Here is a 24,401-nt window from a genome sequence, read left to right on the forward strand (position 1 = left end):
GAAGAAACAGGGGTCAAATTGGCATGTAGGGCCCTCCAATTGAAACACCAGTTGTATAAGCAAAAGGGATCTATGTCCCCGGATCCCGCCCGAGTAAGGGCAATGTTAGCAAAAGGGGATGACATTGATACCTGGGATGGTGATATCTGGTATGATGATGACAACCGATATCCGGATCAACCATCTTATCCACCTCTCCCGGGCAATGGCCAGGGAGAGGATACCGCCCAAGCCCAAGCCCGGCCGGCAATGGTCACCACGTATACTTATCCTACCCCCCAGGATGAGGCGGAGGGAAACGATTTTGAATCTGACTATGCTCAGGCCGAGGGCGATGCGCGGGTAAGACCGGGGGAGGCCCTAAACGTGGGTCGAAGGCAGATACAATATAAGGATTACACCATGAAGGAATTGTCCGGGATGGGCCAGAGGTTCCGGCAGAAACCATCGGAACCTTTGGCGGCTTGGTTATTACGGATATGGGAAGAAGGAGGGGGGCATATCTATCTAACTCCGGAGGAGTTGGTAGGTATGGGGACGTTAGCTACAGACCCTCGCCTTAACCAAGAGTTGCGGGGTCGGAGCGTCGACACTGACTATTTGTTCTATACGATTACTGCAGCCGCCCATAGAGTCTTCCCTTCCGCTATGGATTGGGACCATAAAGTTACGGATTGGGAGACGGGGGAGGAAGGAGCACAGGTGCTGCGGCAGCAAGCCCTGGCGGCTGCCCTATATGCCCATCGGTTGGGCCAGTGGGCCCATGGGGGAGGGCCAGAGGATGAACTCTTCACCGCCGGTATGCAAACCCGCCTGGTCCGCTCAGCGGCTCCCGCATTACGGAGAGTTGTGTTATCAATAACGGGACCCTTGATCAGGAGCCCTATCGCCCGTGTTATAGGGGCCATGCAGACCTTGTCTGAAATAGCCACCCCCCGTAGCCGGGCTCGGCCCGTGTCTACGGATCGGCAGAAGAAAGAGGGACCGCCAGGACCGAGTAGGTGAGAACTGTTCCTCTCACTGTTGCAGGCAGGTGTCCGTAAGGAAGAAATAGATGGTAAGCCCACCTCTGTCCTGCATGCATTGTATAAGACCAAAGTGAAGGGGAAGGTGGTGGGAGGACCGGGTCTGAAGCGTAATGATGTGAGCAAGTCGTCCCCTTCCCTTTATCCCAGCTTGGACGATGTGCAACAGCTGGTGCGTAAAACATTGCAGGAGGAGGCGGCTAAATGGAAGGCACCAGTGCCATGTAAAGAATAGGAGGTTGGCGGGGTCGCCCTGGTGTATCACATCACCACAGAGTGGACAAAGGGTGACCCCAGGCCTTATATACCTGTAATAGTCCACTGGGGTAAGGGGAATGACCAGCGCCATCTAGCCTTGGTTGATACTGGGGCTGAACATACGGTAATACCGGGCAATCCAGACAAGTGGAAAGGACCTCCGTACCACATTGAGGGTATGGGAGGAGCTCTGACGCGGGCCCGAGAGGTTTCGGTCCGCCTCACTATTGGCAATCATACCCCGGTGGTGCGGCGGGTACTGGTGGCCCCCACGGAAGAATGTATACTGGGTATGAACATCTTAAGAGGGTTACAGTTACAGACCACAAGGGGCGCGTTCACTTTTGGGATAAGGGCTACTAGAGTAATTGTGGGAAAGGCGAGGTGGGAACCGGTCCACATCCCCGCTTCTCTCTCTCCGGTCAGTGTTCCCCAATACCGCATTCCTGGGGGGCATGATGCCATAACCGAGACGGTACAGGCTTTGGTCCAGGAAGGCATCGTGCGACCAGCCACTTCCCTGTTTAATAGCCCAATATGGCCAGTACAGAAGCCAGACGGCTCGTGGCGAATGACGGTCGACTACCGCCGGCTGAAGAGAGTGGCTCCCCCATTGGCGGCGGCCGTTCCGGACATAGTAACTATTATTGAAAATATCGCCGCGCAGGAGAACGGGAGTTGGTATGCTGTGATTGACCTGGCCAATGCCTTCTTTAGTATTACTATTAGCCCCGAATCGCAGGATCAATTTGCCTTCACTTGGAAGGGGCGACAGTATACATTTACCCGACTACCTTAGGGTTATCTCCACTCTCCCACCGTATGCCATGGATTGATAGCCCGAGACCTGGCAGAATTCACCACCATACCTAGTATTATTATACACCATTATATTGATGATATTATGGTTCAGGGCTGTGATATGGACACAGTACAAGAGGCCCTGGAATCCCTAACCGCATACCTCACACAACGGGGCTGGGCGGTTAACCCCGCTAAAGTCCAGGGACCAAGTCAGTCAGTAGTGTTCCTGGGCATTCAGTGGCATGCGGGAGAGCAAGTCATTCCGGAAAAGGTGCAGCAGAAAATAATTAATATTGCCACCCCCTCTAACAAGACGGACACGCAACGATTCCTTGGGTTGCTAGGTTACTGGCGGAGGCATATTCCGCACCTGTCCGGCCTCCTGCGCCCTCTCTATGTGGTCACCCGGAAAAAGGCCCCCTTTGAGTGGGGCGAAGAACAACAGAAGTCGTTTGAAGATGCTAAGCTAGCTGTACAACAAGCGCTGCCTTTGTCTCCGAAGGTACCTGGTGTACCGTTTGAACTGCAGGTGACCGCCGATGTGGATGCGGCTCACTGGAGCATGTGGCAAAAACAAGCAGGACGGCGAGTTCCTCTGGGCTTTTGGTCAAGGAAGATGCCAGATGCTGCAACAAGCAGTGGACCGGTTAAACCAGCGGGTGGGGAAGGGGGGCACCCCGTTGGAGCGCCTGTTTCCCCCTGATGGTAACCAGGCCGGCATTGACATCGAGGAAGACGAGGACAAAATGGTGTCTGTTGTAGGACAACAGGTATGGGTCCGTTATCCTACAGGTGAACGCCTCCCGGGGGAGATAATTGCTGTGGCCCAGGGGAACACCCGTTGGGTGGCTGTGGAAGGGCATGATCGGGTGGAATGTTTAAATACAGAACGCCTGACTAAACGCGAATGATTGTCTGTTTTCAGGATTTTGATGATGCTCTTGTACGGCCTGCTGACCCTCCTTCTTCTCGGATCCAGTACCAGCTCTTGTATCTGGTCTTGTGACGATGGCACCGACCAGCTACACTTACCCGTCGGTGACAGCTGCATGTGTCATGCGAGTGGATGGAGGGTTGACCGGTTAACTTGTAATTGGTACAATGGTTTGTGTTTGTTATTCTGTTAATAATTTTTGTGGCTTTATGTGTTTTTGTGATTAAGCAGGTTATTCAACGTTGTGTAACCCCTCGCCGCCGTTGACGAGTCGGTACCGAGGGGGTGGAGATCATTGTGTGATCCAGTCAAGTCAAGTCACTTTTTACTGTCATTTCGACCATAACTGCTGGTACAGTACACAGTAAAAATGAGACGACGTTTTTCAGGACCATGGTGCTACATGAACAATACAAAAACTACACTGAACCACGTAAAAACAACACAAAAACTACACTAGACTACAGACCTACCCAGGACTGCATAAAGTACACAGAACAGTGCAGGCATTACAATAAATTATAAACAAGACAATAGGCACAGCAGAGGTCAGTAGGTTGGTAGTCCGATGGCTTGGAGGAAAATCTGTTACATAAATAAACAGCTGAATGGCGGCGTCAGGATTCCATCCATTTCTGTACTCCCGCCGAGTATTTCGTTGCCACAGATATAGTCCAATTTAATGTCCATTGAAGAGCAGAATGGACGGGAGAGCTGGTCAGCTAGGGCTTGCTTTTTTCCTGGCACGGACTCCTACCCACTCGCCTTGCTTCTGCTTCCTCGCACACCGCATACGCTGCCCCCACCTCCGGCCACCGGCATGCGGCGACTCGGAGGACTGCAGGCCCAATTCCCTCAGCAAGCAGACATTGGAGAGCAGAATGGATGGGAGGGCCAGCCGAACACCGAGGTTCTGGGCTACTGCAGCCCAGAGGTCTGAAATGAATTGTGAACCCCAGGTCTCGTGGTGCTTGCTGCCCATGTGGCAATTACTGACGCCTTGATAAGGTCACCACCTCCCCGATTTTTACCCAGTCTCACACATCCAAGACTTATTGGTGCACTTAGCCAGAAAATTATTTTTTTCCAAAATCAGTTCAGCTACCATCAGGTGTCTGTGTGCTCAGAAGACATTCCCAAAATAGCTGTGATAACCCTGTTTGGCTTCTTTGAGCTTCTATGCAAGTTTGGGCTGAAAAATGTAGCACACACTTTCCAACAGCTGATGGGCTCTATATGAAAGACTTGGATTTTCATTTTTTTTACCTGGATGACATACTTGTCGTCAGTGCATCCAAATCTAAACACATATCTAATTTCTGCACACTTTGAGTGCTTAAACCAATACAGGTTGATTATTAACCCTGCTAAATGCCAGCTTGGGTTGTCACCCTCTAACTATGATTCCTTCATCTCTAGTCCTTTGCCTTTCCCACCCTCCTGGCTTCACCTATCACCTTCCAGCGTTTTCTCCTTCCCTTCCCCGAACCTTTTTATTCTGGCATCTCCTCCTTCCTTTTCAGTCCTGATGAAGGGTTTTGGCTCAAAACGTCAACTGTACTCTTTTCCTAGATGCTGCCTGGCCTGCTGAGTTCCTCCAGCATTTTGTGTGTGTTGCTCGGATTTTCAGCATCAGCAGATTTTCTCTTGTTTGTTATATATGGTATACATACTTTGATAAGAAATTTACTTTGAAATTTGAACTTGAACTTTTAATTGAGTGGCTTGCTAGGGAGCACCCACAACACTGTGTCTGGGCAGACCAGCGAGGATGACAAACTTCCTTCCCTGAAAGTGGATCTGATAGTTTCATTATTATTGCTGACTAGCTTTGTTTTAATAGCGGCATTGGCACTGATCCAGTTCTAAGTATAGCAACCAGGAACTGAGAAACAACGTCTTCACTTTGGTTGTCTTGCTGAACTCTCCAAGGTTCCTCTCTGATTGGGCAATGTCTCTTCATCAGTTCTGGTTTAATTCAAATGGTCTCAGTATGTCTTGTTTAGACAAGTCTTCCAGATAAAACCATTCTGGAAACATTAACTTAATTAACTTGGCTGTGTTATCTGTTGAAAGGTATTGGTACCACTGTCTCCCTTTCTTCTATCTGCATTCCAGCCAGTGTGATGTGTTCATCACTTCATGCCAGAAGAATGTACTATGGCCTTGCCTGAATACTAGGGCCACATATACTCTGAAAACCATCTTCCAAACTTTTTAAATTAGAAAAAAAACTGTTTCAACACTCTACTGTTCCTGGTTTCCTTTTGTTATTGTCTAAATCTCACGGTGTGATAAGTAAACTAGTGTTCCTTATTCTGCTTCTGTTAGACCATAAGACACGAGAGCAGAATTATGTCTACTCCACCATTCCACCATGGCTAATTCATTATCCCTCCCTACCCCATTCTCTTGCTTATCCCCATAACCTGATGATGAACGTTTTATCAGTTGGCTCACGTTACTTACTAAAAGTGCCGCTAACCTTAACATTAATAAAATGTTCTGATGTTTCTCCTGGCTGGCGGTTCACAATCAGCAACACACGCAACACAATTGGACTATCATTCAGGACAACATGAGAACAAATGTATTTACCAAAGGTATTGTGAATCCCAACTGAAAAAGTCTGTGGAGGCTCAATAGATGAATACATTCAAGACTAAATTCAATAGATTTTTGAATATTAAGGGAATTTGGGTTTAATGCATGAAAATGCCACTGAGGTAAAATATCAGTAATGATCTTACTGAACGCTGGAGCTGGCATTGAAGAGATGATTGGCCTTGTGTATAAGATAATGAGAGGCATTGATCATGTGGATAGTCAGAGGCTTTTTCCCAGCGCTGAAATGGCTAGCACAAGAGGGCACAGTTGTAAGGTGCTTGGAAGTGGGTATAGGAGATGTTAGGGGTAAGTTATTTACGCAGAGAATGGTGAGTGCGTGGAATGGGCTGCCAGCGACAGTGGTGGAGGTGGATATGAAAGGGACTTTTAAGAGACTCCTGGACAGGTACATGGAGCTCAGAAAAATAGAGGGCTATGGGTAACGCTAGGTAATTTCTAAGACAAGGACATGTTCAGCACAGCTTTGTGGGCCGAAGGGCCTGTATTGTGCTGTAGGTTTTTTATGTTTCTGTGTTTCTCCTGCTTCTATTTCTTATGTTCTTATGCTAACAAATTTGCAAAATATTATTAGAATATTAACAACATAGTAACAAATATCTGACAAGTGAATCAGCTCTTCTTGCTTTACTATTGCTTACACTTTATCTTTTGGTTGGATGTAATATTGTCACCCAAGATTGACAAACTCATAACTCAGGAACTGTAGCTTCCTTGACCTAAGTACTGTAAATCTTTCCAATAGGCTCCACCTTTCCCCACTTTCTGTTCCTCTGTATCCAAGCTACAATCTATTGTCTCTCCTCTTTAGCTACCAAAACTAGCCCATGGTTGTTACATTCTGGACGTTTGTTAATTCCATATTTTCCTTAAACACTTTGACACTGTGGTGAACTAGATATACCTGTCTGACTGCTCCTGTGGCTCCTCCCAAGACCCTGCTGACTGCCCCTGTGGCTCCTCCCACAGACCCCTGTATAAAGGCGACTGTAGCCTGCTGCTCTCCCTCATTTTCCCCAGGATGTAGTGTTGTTCTTCAGTCAATAAAAGCCGATATCTCACTTCCTAAGTCTCGGCGTGAGTTATTGATGGTGCATCAGACACAAAACAACATTCAAAATAACAAGTACATGAGTTTTCCTCCTAAGATCTGATTTGGCACATACCCAGAAAATGGCGACCAACCCCTTTCCAATGATTCAACATCACCATTTAATTCTACCTTTAACTGGCGTTGTAAGAAGCAACTTCACTCAACCTTGAAAGAGATAGAAACCATCTGTTCAACTCTTAAGGAGTTTTACTGTGTGAATGAACCTACCCCTCCTCTCCTATGTCTGGCAAGCTTGTTTATCACCATGATTAAGATCTCCTGATAACCATTGAGGCCCAGAGGGAATTTAAACACTTTGTGTGCCTTTTTGTCTTTCAGTGCAGGCATGTTTAGTGCCCAAATAAATGCAAGGCAAGACAATCCCCCTGGCCAATTTAAAGGTCTGAAAATAAATAACAGAACCACAGAATGCTGGGAAATCGACAGGTCAGGCAGCATTCATGAACTAACAGTTGGTATTTCAGGTTAAGACCTTGCTTGAGCACTGAAATGGAAGGGGTTAATGGTTAGAATAAAAAGGTGGGGGGGGGGTGAGGGAAGAAGGATAGATAGAAAGTGATAGGTGGAGTCAGGTAGGTGGGAAAAGTAAAGGGATGGAGATGAAGGAATTTGATAGGAGAGGAGAGTGGGCCATAGGAGAAAGGGAAGGAGGTGGTCATAGGCTGGTAGAGAACAGGTAAGAGGCCAGAATGGGGAATAGAAGTGAGGAGGGTAAGGAAATTTTTTTAAACTGGAAGTTGAAATCAATATTCATGCCATCAGATTGGAGACAGCTCAGATGAAATATAAGGGCCATCTGACACACATTTTGTGTCTGTTGATTTGGCATATAAAGTGTTCCTTGGAGATAGGTTCGTTCACATTACATCATTATCCACAATGTCGACCATCTCCAAAGTAATCCTACCACCAAACACATCTTTACCGACTTTACCTTGCCCCCACTCTCTGCATTCTGCAGGGATCGATCCCTCCATTATTCCCTTGTGCATTCGTCCCTTCCCACTATTCTCCCTCCTGGCACTTAGCCCTGCAAGCAGCTAATATGCTACACCTGCCCATTCACCTCCTCCCTCAACTCCATTCAGAGCCCTGAACAGTTCTTCCAGGTGAAGCAACACTTCACCTGCGAATCAATTGGGGTTATCTCTTTTTATCTGATGCTCCTGAAGTGGCCTCCCCCTCACTGGTGAGACCAGTCGTAGGTTGAGGGACCGTTTCACCAAGCTCCTCTGCTCCAACCGCCAAAAGTGGAACTTCCTGGTGGCCCAACATTTTAATTCCCATTCCCATTCCAACATGTCGCTCCTCTTGTGTCACAATGAGGCCACCCTCAGGATGGTGGAGCAACACCTTATATTCTGTCTGGGTAGCCTCCAAACTGATGGCATGAATATCAATTTCTCCTTCTGGTCAAAAACAATTCCCTCCCTATCCCCTTCTCTTCTAATCCCCAGTCTGGCCTCTAACCTCTTCTCTACCAGCCTATCACCTCCCCCTGGTGCCCATCCACCATCCCTTTCTTTTATGGTCCAATCTCCTCTCCAATCAGATTCCTTTATCTCCAGCCCTTTCTCTTTCCCATATTCCTGGCTTCATCTTCTAGCTATCCTCCTCATCCACCCTCCACTTTTTTATTCTGGCGTCGTCTCCCTTCCTTTCCAGTACTGAAGTAAAGTCTCGGCCTGAAACGCCTCTGTTTGTTCATTGCCAGGGATGCTGCCGGACTTGCTGACTTACTCCAGCATTTTGAATGTGTTGCTCTGGATTTCCGACATCTGCAGATTTTCTTGAGTTAATAACAGAACCATAAACTGTGTGAAACACATGGAGACAGATGTAGGTGCTGCTGAAATCAGAACCAGAATCAGGTTTAATATCACCGGCATACGTCGAAGTGAGAGATTAGTTGACACTGCGGCCGTAGTACAATGCTATACATAATAATAGAGAAAAAACTGAAATACACTAAATATATATATATAATTTATATATGTGTGTGTTTGTTTGTGTATATACTTACTGTAATTCATAGTTTTAACTAAATAAACAGTACCAAAAAAAAGCAGTGAGGTGCGTCTCCGCCACATCTACTCTCAGGATGAGGCTTTTCAATTTCAGAACTAATGAGATGTCCTCCTCCTTCAAAGAAAGGATCTTCCCTTCCTCCACCATCAAAGCTGCCGTCACCCACATCTCTTCCATTCTGTGCACATCTGCCCTCACCCCATCCTCCTGCTGCCACACTGGGGATAGGGTTCCTCTTCCCCTAACATACCACCCCACTAGCCTCCATGTCCAGCACACAATTCTCCGTAACCTCCGCCATCTCCAATGGGATCCCACCACCAACCATATTTTTCCCTCCCCTCCACTTTCCACAGGGATTGCTCCCTAAACAACTCCCTCATCCACTCATCCCTCCCCACTGATTTCCCTCCTGTTACTTATCCTTGCAAGCAGAACAAGTGTCACACCTGCCCCTACACCTCCATTCAGGGCCCCAAACAGTCTTTCCAGGTGAGGTGATAATTTACCTGTAAGTTTGTTAGGGTTATCTATGTATCCAGTGCTCCCGGTGTGGCCTTCTGTATTTCGGTGAGACCCTACGTAGATTGGGAAACTGCTTCACCGAGCACCTATGCCCCATCCACCAAAAAAAAGTGGAACCTCCCTGTAGCCACCCATTCTACTTCCCATTCTGACGTGTCAGTCCCTGGCCTCCTCTACTGCCACGAAGAGGCTACGGTCAGATTGGAGGAGCAAGACTGTGAGAGTTGAAGTAAATTAAGATGTGTGTGGGCTTGGAAGAGGTTAAAAGTCAGTGCAGAAAACAAATGTGATTTAATTATGTCTGATAAGCAGGAATGCAGAAGCTTATTGACAAGATTAACTGCTTGTGGAAAACAGAGCAGATATGCGAAGATTGTAATCATTGAAGTCCTGAGATATGGACTATTGTTTTACAGAAATGTGTGAAACACAACTCCAAATATGGAATGGGAAAACACTGAATCTAAGACTGTGTACCTCCCGAGTCAGGGAGGGGAGGGGTAAGGAAGAAGGATAAAACCTGCTGCCCTGTAAGGTTCGGGGTTCCCTTCTCTGAAGGCACCCAGCTCTGCAGAACTGTTAATAAACTTTTATTTCCTTGAATTTGTCTTGAAGCCATTATTCGGGAGCGTGGCTCATTTCTGACAAGACCTTATATTTTGTTTGGGTAGCGTCCAACCTGATGGCATGAGCATTGTTTTATCAGACTTCTGGTCATTGCCACCCGCCCCCACACTTTCACCATTCCACATTCCTGTTCCCTTCTCTCACCTCATCTCCTTACCTGCCCATCACCTTCATCTGGTGCTCCTCTCCCTTCCCTTTCTTCGATGGTTTTCTATCCTCTCCTCTCAGATTCCCAGTTCTCCAGCCTTTTATCTTTCACCAATCAACTTCCCAGCTCTTTACTTCACCCCCTCTTCCTCTCCCAGTTTCACCTGTCACATTGTATTCCTTCTTCCCCTCCCCCCACCTTCCTACTCTGACTTCTCCCCTTCCTGAAGAATGGTCTCAGCCTGAAATATTGACTGTTTACTCTTTTTCCATGGATGCTGCCTGGCCTGCTGGGTTCCTCCAGTATTGTGCGTGTGTCGCTTTGGATTTCTAGCATCTGCAGATTTTCTCGTGTTAGTGAGGTATTGTTCATGGGTTCGGTGTTCATTCAGAAATCAGATGGCAGACAGGAAGAAACTCTTAAGTGTGCACCTTCACGCTTCTGTCCCTCCTTCCTGATGGTGGCAACGAGAACAAAGCATGACCTGGGTGTTGAGTGTCCTTAATGATGGATCCCGTCTTTTTGAGGTATCACTCCTTGAAGATATTCAGGATACTGTGGAGGCTAGTGCTCATGATGGAGCTGACTAAGTTTACAACTCTTTGCAGCTTACTTTGATCCTGTGCAGTTGGCCCGTCCCCATACCAGACAATGATGCAGGCAGTTATAGTCTACTCCACAGTATCTTGTCTGTATCAGTATATCAGTATCTGTATCTTGTCAAACTCCTAATTAAATATAGCCTCTGTGATGCCTTCTTTGTAGCTGCATCAATATGTTGGGTTCAGTTTAAATCCTCAGAGACGTTGACACCCAGGAACTTGAAATTGCTCACTTCTGATCCCTCTATGAGGATTGATGTGCATTCCCTCTTCTTACCATTTCTGAGGTCCGCAATCAATTCTTGGGTCTTACTGATGTTGTCTACTAGCTGATATATCTTGCTCCTATACATCTCCCCATAACTATATGAGATTCTGCCAACATTGGTTGTATCATCAGCAAATTTAAAGATGGCGTTTGAGCTGTGCCGAGCCTCACAGTCATAGATGCAGAGAGAGCAGAGCAGTGGGCTAAGCATACATCTTTGAGATGTGTCAGTGAAATGGAGATGTTGTCTCCAATCTGCACAGATTGTGGTCTTCCAGTTAAGAATTCAAGGATCCAGTTGCAAAGGGAGGTACAGAGGCCCAGTTTCTGGAGCTTTTCAATCAGAACTGTAGGCATGTCTGTGTTAAATGCTGAGTAGTAGTCAGTAGTGTCCTGACATAGGTATTCATATTGTCCAGGTGATCCAAAGTCAACTCTGAAAAATGCCCTTTGTTCTGCCCAAGACTTTTGGTCTTCCAGTTCTGTGAGATGTCTGTAAGGGAATGCTGCACACAGGCTACAGCTGAGTGAGCTGAAGAATGTTATGAAACTCATTGCAACCTCTGTGGGAAAGGACCACAGTATAGGCTTCTTCCACTACCACACATCAAGGGGCAGAATTGGGTGGAGAAGTCCCATGAACAATCACAGGGTGTATCACCTCAGGAGGCCATGTGAGTGACAATGATGTTACTGTTGTTTGTGTTTCTTTGTAAGTTCACGCTACTGAATGTGATGACATCAGATATTAAAGGCTTTCTTTACTCTGCTCTTTGGTAAACCTTTTTGTCATGAAGAAAGTCAATTTTTGTAATTAAAAATAAATAAATTGCTGGAAATTCAGAGTAATGGGAATGTTCTCCATAGTGCAGAATCTAAGGGGAGATCAATGTAAGTGGGGCTGAGTTCTGTATAACAGTCTCTCAAACACTTTGTGTGTATATTGTTTAAAATGGAAACATGGACTTGATAGCACAATAAATGTCTTGGTTTGATGGTGCGCTGCACTATAAAAAAAGATGTGTACTGATTATACATTATGAAGGATCCCACCCACATGCTCCTGGACTGCTTGCCCATTTCCATCATAGACAAGGCTACATAGCACACACACCAGGACCACCAGGCTAAAAAAAATTAATTTCCCCAAGCAGTAAGGCTCATCAACACCCCCATCCACTAACCCACCCCAGCATTCTCCCCATTACCACTACTCTAATCAGAATCAGGATCAGAAAGGTTTAATATCATCAGCATATATCATGAAATTTGCTAACTTTGCGGCAGTAGTACATGATAATACAGAAAAAATAAATAAGTAAATCAATTACAATAAGTATATATATATGTGTATATTAAATAATTAAATTTAAAATAGTGCCATAACAAAAATAATATAGGTAGTGTTAATGGGTTCAATGTCTATTTAGGAATCAGATGGCAGAGGGGAAGAAACTCTTGTTGAATTGCTGAGTGAGTGCCTTATCCTACCAGTCACCTAATGTACAGACACTCCTGTACCCAGCGTCGCCTTCTAGAGTAACAATCAATCCGAGTGTACATAAGCTATCTTATGTTCTTGTATTTATTGTGTTTTTATTATTATGATACTTTTTTTTGGTGTTGGGATCAGATCTGGGATAACAATTATTTCATTCTCCTTTACTCCTATGAATGACATCAAACTATCTCAAATCAAGAGAAAAATACAAATCTATGCCCTTCTCAGGTTAACTAGCACACAGTCAAATTTTCAGAGATGTCACTGCCAGCACAGGCTGTTGGTATTTAGTCTAATCACAAACAAGAGAAAATCTGAGTTCCTCCAGCTTTTTGTGTGTGTTGCTTGGTATTTAGTCTTCACACTTAGACCCACTCTTACCTGCTGGTGCGAGAGCAAATCTGTGCTCTATTCAGAAGATGTTGCCATGAGTGATTCAGATTTAGCTTGGTCAGATCTATCACATCTGCATTCCCCTGAGTTATTCCTCCATTATATTCTGCATGGCATTTAATTCTGGGGAATATACACTGTAGCACACCTCAGTTTTGACCCAAGGTATCTGGCCAGCTGTACTGTATCCAGTTCCAGGTAGCACATTTTCAGAGGGATGTGAATGTTCTGAAGAGGTTACAGAAGCAATTTGCTGGATTGAGGAATAACAATTGCATGAAAAGGTTACTTATTTAAGAGATACAGCAGAAATGGACTTTCCAGCACAATGAGCCGCATCGCCCAGCAACTCACCCATTTAACCTTAACCTAGGCAATTTACAACCTGCTAACCGGTACATATTTGGACTATGGGAGGAAACCCCGGAATAGAACTCCAAGCTCCGGAACCTCAGAGCTGTAATAGCGCGGTACTAATCGCTACTGTGGAGTGTATTCCCAAAAGAAAATTTAACAGAGCGTTTATAAATTATTTTGAAAAAGTAAGAATAAGCAACTTCCATTACCCAAAGGGTCGAAAGAGATGAACGGATTTGCAATGCTGAATCTGATCGGTGGCTGAAACGTTCAAGATGGAGTTTGAAGGAGAAAACTTGCACGGAGGTAGAGAGAAAAGAGCGAGCGTGAACCAACAGTTTGAGCTTCTAAAGTAGCATTTGTGTTGTGGTTCAGGTACAGAACCAGTGATCCACAGGCATGAGCAAACTATCCGTACTCTCTGTGTAAATTAAATTCAGACAATAAGTTGAAATTGAGAGTCTTAGTAATGGTGGCTGCAAACACAGGATCACAGTGAAAACTCAAATCGGTTTCACTGACATCCTTCAGGGGAGGAAATTAGCCGCCTTACCTGGTGTAAACCAGTCTATTGGCGATTACAGACTCACCCCATATACTTGATTATAACTCAAGGACATTTAACCGCTGGTTCTGTCATCACTGATCACGTACTAAAATCAAATACAAAAATCTAACAGATAGGAGAGACTGGAAATGCTGGAGGAACTCGATGGAACAGACTGCATCTGCAGAGGGAAATGGACAGTTGGCGTTTCGGACCGAGACACTTCATTCAGACGAGCTCCCCCATCACTTCGTGTTTTTTAAACCAACAGACAGGATCTGCCAAGCGTTCCCTTTACAATAGCACAACACCATTCTCTTCGGTTCGTATTCATTCCACCTATTGTTGAAACTCTGGTTTATTGAAGCTTGCTGACATAAGAAAACTAACTGTGACTGAGGGGGATACGCTGCTCGCAGAGAACTCTGCGCTGCTTCAAGAGAAAAAACCGAGGACTGAATTTTAACTCGGGGGAGCTTGGGACGCAGGAGACAACGTAAGCGCTCTTACTCAGGGAATCTCGGAATGTGATCATAACCCACCGTGGAAAGGAGGAGAGTCCCAGCAGGATGTGGTAAACTTTAATCTTAATTTTTACATTGCACAAAATATATTCTCGTAATATGTTGATCAGCTGTTGTATTTTTTGAGAGATAAAATTTGTCAAATAAAACTTTAAAAAGTTTTGGGAATAGTAGATTGATTCCGTAGAATCAACAGTAAGTAGCAGAGTTCTTAATAGCAGATTCATTCTTTCACATGGCCAACAAACTCTTTTTGATTGTTACACTTCCCCATGCTGTTGGGTGACTTACACTTCGAAATGATTCTGTGTCACAACCTCGGGTCGTCGGTAGCGTATTCTGAGGGATCAGGGTTTTTGCTCTTTTTTTGGTATTCTCTGCATTTTTATTAATTACAATTATAATCTTGTGCCGCTTCGGGTCATTTGTGTTAGTTAGATCTTCCCTAGTTTACATTTAAGTTGCAATTATCCTTGGATATTAATTCTCTTTGAGACTTTGTAGGTGTAATTAAGTATTCTTGGGCTTTTGCTCTTTACCAGTATAGTTATCGCAAACATGAAAAAAAAATCCGCAAATGCTGGAAACGCAAAGTGACGCACACAAAATGCTGGAGGAACTCAGCAGGCCGGGCAGCATCTATGGAAAAGAGTCGAAATTTCGGGTCGAGACTCTTCATTGGGTACAGTTATCTCTTGTCCTTAGATGCTGCCCGGCCTGCTGAGTTCCTCCAATATCTTGCGTGTGTTGCTCAGACAGTTACTAGTGGATTTCTCCTAAATCTGGGGTTTTAATGCGCTGAGCCCGGATTCCTTCGAACCCTAAAGTGTTTCGGTGGTCCTGATTCTTTCCTAGTGAAGCTCTAGCCGAGTTATCCAAGACCTTGCAAGTTATACTATTTAGTTTCGTCTCTTTTGTCAATAAAATTCCTAACTTTGTTTAAATCTTCAGAGTCTGTGTGATCGTGCGCATGGGCCTGAAAATGCAGCATGACAGTTCTGACGATTGAGAGGTTTAGTCGTCTTCTCACAAAATAAATTACCTTCGTATTTACTGCTCGATTTAGTTTGATCAGGGATCTTAGAGGGTATGAGTGGTTCTGGTACAATTACCTGGCATGCTGCAGATTGTTGTGAACTCTTAAGGTAACGCTGGAGTGAGGGGTGTTCGGACTGCTTTGCATTGCAAGTGCATTACGCGAGAGAAATGAGTGCAGTTCGGATGCGGTCAACAGTGAACGTTGAACGTCGTCTATGCCTTTAGAATTTGATTCCAAGCAAATGCCCCGAGCACTGATCAGCTATGATCCGGAGCTTCAATGTAGAGCAGTGTAGCTCGGGCGCCGGGGAACACACTGCTGAGGTTCCTTCCCTGTATGTTGGATTTGCAGGTTGCTCGTCCTTGAGAGCAATAAAATAACGAAGAAAATTACTCCGCAGGTTCCTGCATTATGAACATTAGGTGATCTACGCTTTCTAGCATACTCATCCGTCAGAATAACGAATGAAGTGATTTATGAGCGGGCTGGGATGGATGATATTAATGGAGTATAAAAGTTGCATTGTTTGCTGTGTAACCAAAACTATGTAGATTATGTAGTCTGAGTTTGCTATTTGCTATGCATATACCCAATTTAGTAGGAGAATGAAATCTTAAGAATGTAGAAGACAATGGTGTGTTAATGAGAGGTAGCTAAGAGATGTAGATTAGAACATGATTAAGTCAATGAGTAGAAACAATAGTGGCGGATGTACTTGTGATACGCAACTGTAGACCGATTAGATATGCTAATGCAACTAAACCAGGAGATGACTATAAAAAATGCTATGCACAAGGATCGGTGGGCAATCAGCGACTAGCTCAATGACTATCTCAGCTTTGATCTGCAAATTAAAGTTTAATACTTCTTGAAGAATCTTCTGCCGTCTCCTGATCGTTTGTGGGGCACGAGAAACCACGACAATATTTCCCAGAAGTACAAACAAAAGTGATACCGCCAAATAAAAATCAATGCATGAGGTATTGATGACCTCGCCTATGTTTTATTGTTCTTGCTGGAGGGAGAAGTGCAACACATGCGGGAGATGAGTTATTGGAGCGTGAAGCGGCCAGTGCGGAGTGTAAATGCTGGTATAAATCTTTCTTTCTCAATCTTTTCTATTAAGTTTCGAATTGATAAACATAACAATGATTATGATACAAAGAGATGGGGATTACATTAATAACGGTTAATGTATACAGGCACAGAATCCGAGTAACATGTGTAATCTAAACAGCCCCCCCCCCAATCTCTTAATAACTGAACATGAAAAAGATTCAAAAACTTTTATACAAAAAAGTCCCCCTAAACTAAAAAAAAACAAAAGCTGGGCTGCCAAGTTTCATCGGTTAAAGTCATTATTAGTCATTAACTCCGCTCCTCTATACACGAGCAAAAAGTTATTGAGAAGGATTCGGAAAAGCTCAGCTTACATCATATGAAAATATTGAATAGATGGCCTCCAAGTTTCTTCAAATTTAACCGAAGGATAGATAGTACCACTCCTAATTGTTTTTTAAGTTTAAACATGTTACAGTTTGGGAAAACCATTGAAATGTAGTAAGGGGATTAGAATCTTTCCATTTAAATAAAATGGATCTTCTGGCTATTAGATGACAATTAGATAACAGATGCAATCAAACGGCAAGCTGAAGGGGATAATTGACTAGAGTCCATCAATGGTATTTCAAAAATTGCAGTAATAGGATGAGGTTGTAAATCAATACGCAAAACTACTGATATAAACCAGATGAATACTGGTATAAATCAGATGAATCAACACAGCCGGTCTGTGCTGCAATTCAGTGGAAGTGGGTCAATGCGTCTTGTACACGCCAGGCAGTATTTTCGTAGACAGGTGTACCTATCAAATGTAAAACCCAACAACGGGCGACTGCCGCTGTGCTGAATTGAGTGAGGGGCAGTTGAGCTCGTTGAAACATTTCGATAAAGACTTTGGAACACAAATCACTCAGAGCCAGACACTCCGATACAACTCCTTGAAACAGACACTCCGATATCACTCCCCGTCCTAGACACTACTACCATCAATCCGCAACCCAGACACCGCGACATCATTCACCGATCCAGGCACTCTAATATCACTCCCCGACCTGGGCACCGTGATCTCAGTTTCCGACGTCAAACACCGGCATCACTCCCGGATGACACTACTCGCAGGTATTCCAACATCAGACCCAGATTCAGAAACCCTGACGGCTGACCCACCACTCTTCAGATTTAAAACAAGAGAGAATCTGCAGATGCTGGAAATCCAAACAACACACAAAATGCTGGAGGAACTCAGCAAGCTCTCTTCTCCGGCCTTCCACCTCCAGGTTTCACTTTTCACCTGGTGGTTCCTTTCTCCCCTCTCCCCACCTTTTAAATCTACTCTTCGGCTTTTATTTCTCCAGTCCCGGCGAAGGGTTTCGGCCAGAAATTTCAACTGTACTTTTTCCATAGATGCTGCCTGACCTGCTGAGTTCCTCCAGCATTTTGTATGTGTTGCTCAGTGTGTGAGTCTGTAGATGAAAGGGAAAGCATAATTCAGGCTGGAATGAGAAGCGAGCAGAAGTGTAAGAAGACTCTACAGCGGGTTGTCAAAACTACCCAACGCATCACTGACACCAGCCTACCCGCCATCAAGGTTATGTAAACAGAAAGGTGGCGGAGAAGGGCCAATAGCATCATGAAGGATCACACACACCCTGCCCCATGGACTGTTTGTCTCACTCTCATCAGGGAGGAATATCCACACCAGGATCACCAGAGTCTAATACAGTTACTTTCCCCAAGCAGTAAGAATGATCAACACATCCACCCACCAATTCCACCACTGCTTTATAATTCACATTATGCACAGCTGTGTTACATTAAATTTTGTAAAACATTGCGTGAATGTCTGGGCAATTCAAAATGGCAATTTAACTCTTTCTGAACCCTTAGAATGTGTGGTCTGTATGTCTGTTTGTGAAGTGTCTGTAAGGATTAAACGCTGTTAGTGGTTGGAGAATGTTTGCTGAGAGCAGCTGGATTCTTTCATAGTCTCGCAAATATCTGTCAAGTTGGCTTGAAATGGATGAAGAGTGACCATTACAGTGTTGAGTTGATTTATAAGGGTATGCTGAACACTGTTAATGAACTCACGTGTTGCTTGAATATGGAACTAGGCATGAGAACTAATGATCAAAGAGTTCGTCTGTTCCTATATGTCTCAGATTTGTGAAACTCATATTTATTGGGGTACCCTTCCTTGTTTTGCGGATTTTGCTCAGACATGAAATAGCAAATGATGCCTGGGACCCGGGGTGGTTTCACAAGAGGGTCGAAATTCAGAGTTACTCCGACAACAGAGATAATCAAGTGATGACTAAGAGTCGTGAGCCTTGAAATCTTTGTGGAAATTCTTTTGGCGCGCTATGTAGTATTTAGTGTGGTTTATTTGTCCTTTCTATTTTATGATAGTAAATTAGGCTTAAGTTACTTTGTTGTGCTTGTACGCTTATTACCACATCTGCTGGACACTTGAATAGTTTGGGTCTGATCAACCCAGCCTGCTACAATAGCCTAGCATCAATTTATGGACATGCATTCAATCTATGTATAGAAGCTATCCTATGTATTTATATTTATAATGTTTTTGCTATTATTATTATTATTATTATTATTATTATTATTATTATTGTGTTCTCTTTTGTGTTTATGTTGCATTGGATTGGAGTAACAATTATTTTGTTCTCCTTATACTCGTGTATAGGAAGTGACATTAAACAATCCTGAGTCTTGGATCTTGTACAAGAGGAGGAGAATCTTTGTCTGTGGAAGAAGGAAAGCCTATCAGAATCACTGGAAGGCAAGGTGACTTATGTGAACTGAATTTTCATGAGTTTAGTTGCACATGATAAGGCGTGGTGGCATAGTTGTTAGTGTAATGCTATTACAGCGCCAGTGACCCAAATTCAACTCCGCTGTTGTCTATAAGGTCTCTCATGATCAGGTGGGTTTCCTCCATGTATGCTGGTTTAGACCATTAGAGCATAAAATATAGGAGCAGAGTTAGGCCCTTTGACACATCGGTTCTGCTCCAACTTTTCATCATGGCTGATCCAATTTTCCCTCTCAGCCCCAATCTCCTGCCTTCCCCCTGTATCCCTTCATACCCTGATCAATCAAGAATCTATCAACCTCTGCCTTAACTATAAAGACTTGGCCTCCACAAATGCCTGTGGCAACGAATTCCACAGATTCACCACTCTCTGGCTAAATAAATTCCTCTTAAAGAATGCCCTTCTATTTTGAGGTTGTATTCTCTGGTCTTAGACTCTCCCACCATAGGAAACATCCTCTCCACATCCACTCCATCAAGGCCTTTCACTATTCAAAAGGTTTCAATGAGATCACTCTTTCTTCTTCTGAATTCTAGTGAATACAAGCTAAGAGCCATCAAACACATTTCATTTGACAAGCCTTTCAATCCTGGAATCATTTTTGTGAAACTCCTTTGAACCCCCTCCAGTTTCAGCTTATCTTTTCTACGATGAGGGACCCAAAACTGCTCACAATACTTCATGCGAGGCTTCACCAATGCTTTATAATGTTACATCCTTGCTTTTATATTCTAGTCTTCTTGAAATGAATGATAAGATCACATTTGCCTTCCTCACCACAGACTTAACCTGTAAATTAACCTTTCGGGAAATATGCACAAAGACTCCCAAGTCTATTAGCACCTCAGATTTTTGTATTTTCTCTCCATTTAGAAAATAGTCAACCCTTTCATTTCTACTACCAAAGTGCATGACCATACACTTCCCAACACTCTTTTCCATCTGCCACTTCTTTGCCTATTCTTCTAATCTGTAAGTCCTTCTGTAGCCTCTTTGCTTCCCCAACACTACCTTGCCCTCCAGCTATCTTCATATCATCTGTAAACTTTGCAACAAAGCAATCAATTTCATCATCCAACTCATTGACATATAACGTAAAAAGAATTGGTCCTAATACAAACCCCTGTGGAACATGACTAGTCATCAGCAGCTAGCTTTCTTTATTCCCACTCCTTGCCTCCTGCCAATTCATCACTGCTTTATCCATGCTAGAATTTTTCCTGTAATACCATGGGCTTGTAGCTTGTTAAGCAGCCTTTTCTGTGGCACCTTGGTAAAGGCCTTCTGAAAATCAAAGTACACAACATCCACAAATTTTCCTCATCTATCCTGCTTGTTACTTCTTCAAAAAATTCCAACAGGTTTGTCAGGCAAGATTTTCCCTTGAGAAAACCATGCTGACTACAGCCTATTTTATCATGTGCCTCCAAGTATCCCAAAACCACATCCTTAACAATTGACTCCAACATCTTCCCAACCACTGAGGTCAGACTAACTGGCTATAGCTTCCTTTTCTCTACCTCTCTCCCTTCTTGAAGAGTGGAGTGACATTTGCAATCTTCCAGTCTTCCAGAACCATTCCAGAATCTAGTGATTCTTAGAATATTTTTGTTAATGCCTCTGTAATTTCTTCAGCCATCTCTCTCAGAGCCCTGGGATGTACACCATTTAGTCCAGATGACTGATCTACCTTCAGACCTTTCAGTTTCCCAAGAAGCTTCCTGTAGTTATGGAAACTTCACACACTTCATGACCCCTGACACTTGGAACTTCCACCATACTGTTTGTGCCTTCCACAGTTCATCCGCCATTTCCTTATCCCTCATTACTACCTCTCCAGCATTGTTTTCCAGCGATCTGATATCCACTCTCACCTCTCTTTTGCAACTCATGTATCTGACGAAATTTTTGGCATCCTCTTTAATATTTTGGCATATATTTCGTATGTCAAAACAGCTCAAATACTACACTGATGGGGCCCCCAACAAATCCCAGCTTGCCCCTGTGTTGCCCCAACCCAGAACGTCCAATCATGCCCTCTCATCAAGATCCAAGACAACAAACTTTCGTATTGCATCTTTACATTCTTAATAACTTTTTTAGTTGCCATAGAACCATAGAACATTACAGCACAGAAACAGGCCTTTTGGCCCTTTTTGGCTGTGCCGAACCATTTCTCTGCCTAGTCCCACTGACCTGCACCACCTGCCTTCTGTTGGTTTTTAAAAGCTTCCCACTAATTTTTGCTCTATTTTATGCCCTCTCTTCAGCTTTTATGTTGGCTTTGACTTCTCTTGTTAGCCTCGGTTGTGTCATCCTGCCTTTGGGATACTGCTTTCTCCTTTCTCTCACATTCCAAAGATACACAGGTTAACTGGTCACATGGGTGCATTTGAACTGTGCAGGTTGCTGGCCTGGAAGGGCCTGTTACTGTGTCTGAGCTCTAGGTGGGTAAGTAAGTAGGTAAGTAAGTACGTATGGATGAAATTTGCATCCAGCAAAATCCCACAGTGGAACTTTGTGGTACTGTGCAGATAACCAGTTGCTAGGCATTGCTTGCCAAGGGTAAATACTAGTCAGGATAGCACACTTTTCTTCCGAAATTATCTTACAGAATCATATGATTGAGAGAGAAATGTACAGAGCTGTGGTTTAGTCTGTCAGTACATTTGCCCTGCTGCATATTTTCATTGTGTCTCCAAGAACAGCAAGTTGTATTTAGATAGCTCCTTTCTCAACCTCAAGATATCCCAAATCCCTTTACATCCAATGAAGATGCATTTGAAATGTAGGGACTATTGTAATGACAAATAATAGAGCTGTATAACATACTTCAGATGGGTAAATGGAACCATTCCAATTTGCTGACAACTGTTTTAAAAATAAAATATGCTGATTAAGAGGAATAGATAGAGTGGACAGCCAGCGCCTCTTCCCCAGGGCACCATTGCTCAATACAAGAGGGCATGGCTTTAAGGTAAGGAGTGGGAAGTTCAAGGCGGTTATTAGAGAAAGATTTTTTACTCAGAGAGTGGTCGGTGCGTGGAATGCACTGCCTGAGTCTGTGGTGGAGACAGATACACTAGTGAAATTTAAGAGACTACTAGATAGGTATATGGAGGAATTTAAGGTGGGGGTATATATGGGAGGCAGGATTTAAGGGTTGGCACAACATTGTGGGCCGAAGGGCCTGTACTATGCTGTACTATTCTATGTTCTATTTCAGACAAGATGTATCCAAGCATGAAACAACTATATAGTTTTACAGCTTTGAGATCAAAGTGAACAGAAGTCCAATGGCTGTTGCAATTTCTTTACAATCAATATCTACTCATGCCTCTATATAACCTGAGGTTCACTCTGACGGTTAATAGTCAGGAATCAGTGATGGAAAGCTATTAATACAGTCTGTTAAGAAAGCCCAATTGAAAATACATTACAACCCGAAAGAAACAGTCTGCAAAATAAAAACATTCTGAAAATGTCTACAGCTTGGGTTTCCCACCATAAAAAGCAGAGTATGACTCCAGATAATTATGCTGATTTAGTAAGGTTATAACTATCAAGAGAAAGATGAGAGCTATTTCTTCACTCAGAGGGCAGTTAACCTTTGAAATTCTGTACTGACCAAGTACATTCAGGATTGAATTCAATGGTTTTTTTAAATCTCTATTGAGGGGTTACTGCAGGAAAGCAGTACAGTACTGAGATTTTAAAAAATAGCATAAGTTTAGCATAAGTTTATTGAATGGTAGTAAAGGGGTCATGGGCCAAATGGCCTTCTGTTTCTAGTATAATTAGCACTTGGCCCTCTGACTCGTCATCAGATATTGAGCCCATTTTCCACCATTATGCCTGTCATCTTCAAAGCCATAGTACTTCACTACTCATCTAAGTATTTCTTATTTGCAGGCCACAGAATTAAATTAAGACAAATACAGAAACAGGAACGGTGATCAAGCATATCCAAGAAGTGAAAAATGCAACGCGGTATTTCAGATAACTATGATCACCAAAGTTTCCACAATCCAGCGACCCAGAAGTTGTTTAGAAGATCCAGTCACCTGACTTGGAAGGCCTTCTCTGGACCTTCCTATTCTGCAAATGTTACACCAGCAAGCTACTCACCTGAAGGTACAGATCAACTTGCCTATCCTCCAAATGAATCGTCATCCTCTTGTCGTGATTCTACTCTTTATTATTCAAAGCTAATTTCTAATGTAACTAGAGGCTCCCAGTCTGAAACTATGGTGCATTCTCCTTACTCAAGGCCTTTGACAACAGGGATTCAGCCTACTAGTTTTCAAAATAGATCAATGCAGTCCACTCCAACTTCCTTCCAATCTTGCAAGTTTGTGCCTTCGCAAAACAGTGCACCAGGCTGGAACCAAGCTTGCCACCAAATCGTAAGGAATTTCACTCCTTATCAGAATCCTATTTCTACTGACATGGAGCCAAGTGCTCAGAGCCTTCCGGATACTCAACTCAGACCACCTCTGCAAAAACACAAGATGTTCCCTCACTCAGAGCAACCTCCAGCTTGGTCTGACAGAAGGACACCTTTTGTTTCTGGACAAGTCGAACATTACTGGAATAAGCAAGCACTTGATTACCAGCAAATGCCTGAATATGGACCTTTTATCCACAAAGTTAATCAGCAGTTTCCCAATGAACACCCTTATCATTTGGGACCATTCCAGAAGGCCAATATTGAAATATACAAAGCGTCAATTGGCCCCACCATTTTTGAAACAGGTCACCAGGGAGAGGGGACACAGGTGATACAAAAAGATGCCTTCACAGTTCCACAAGTAGCAACTCAAAGCCATTTAGAAGCACCTATGAGCATACAGAGGACAAAAGCAATTGGTAATAAACCTTATGCTCACATTCCCAGTCCACATTGTTTAAGATCTGCTTCCGGCCTAGCAACAGGTGCACAGAGGGAAAATAGTGGAGCTTTCCAAAATCATGGCAGAGACTGTGAGTCTACTTACAGAGGGCAAAATACTTCAGATACATACTCCCAAAAGATCCCTCAATATTCAAGGAAGAGAAAATCGGTTGATGTAATGAAGTTTCTTTCAGAACTTTCAAGCAGAGAGTTAAAGGCCTTAATGGTGGCATTTGAGCTTGCAGAAAAACGGAAACGAACAGCAGGACAGGTTGGTCAGCTGCCGTATGCACGGCAG

The 24,401-nt window shown here is 43.8% G+C and overlaps 1 long non-coding RNA gene across 1 annotated transcript; it reads left to right on the forward strand.

Moving 5' to 3' along the window:
- The first annotated feature begins 14,224 nt into the window (after positions 1 to 14,224).
- Positions 14,225 to 23,305, forward strand: LOC140734113 (uncharacterized). The gene is made up of 3 exons (XR_012100478.1): positions 14,225 to 14,330; positions 19,080 to 19,180; positions 23,122 to 23,305. It is a non-coding gene; the product is annotated as an uncharacterized lncRNA (long non-coding RNA).
- Positions 23,306 to 24,401: the final 1,096 nt, after the last annotated feature.

The sequence above is a fragment of the Hemitrygon akajei genome, chromosome 10 (genome assembly GCF_048418815.1).
Source record: "Hemitrygon akajei chromosome 10, sHemAka1.3, whole genome shotgun sequence".
NCBI lineage: Eukaryota > Metazoa > Chordata > Chondrichthyes > Myliobatiformes > Dasyatidae > Hemitrygon > Hemitrygon akajei.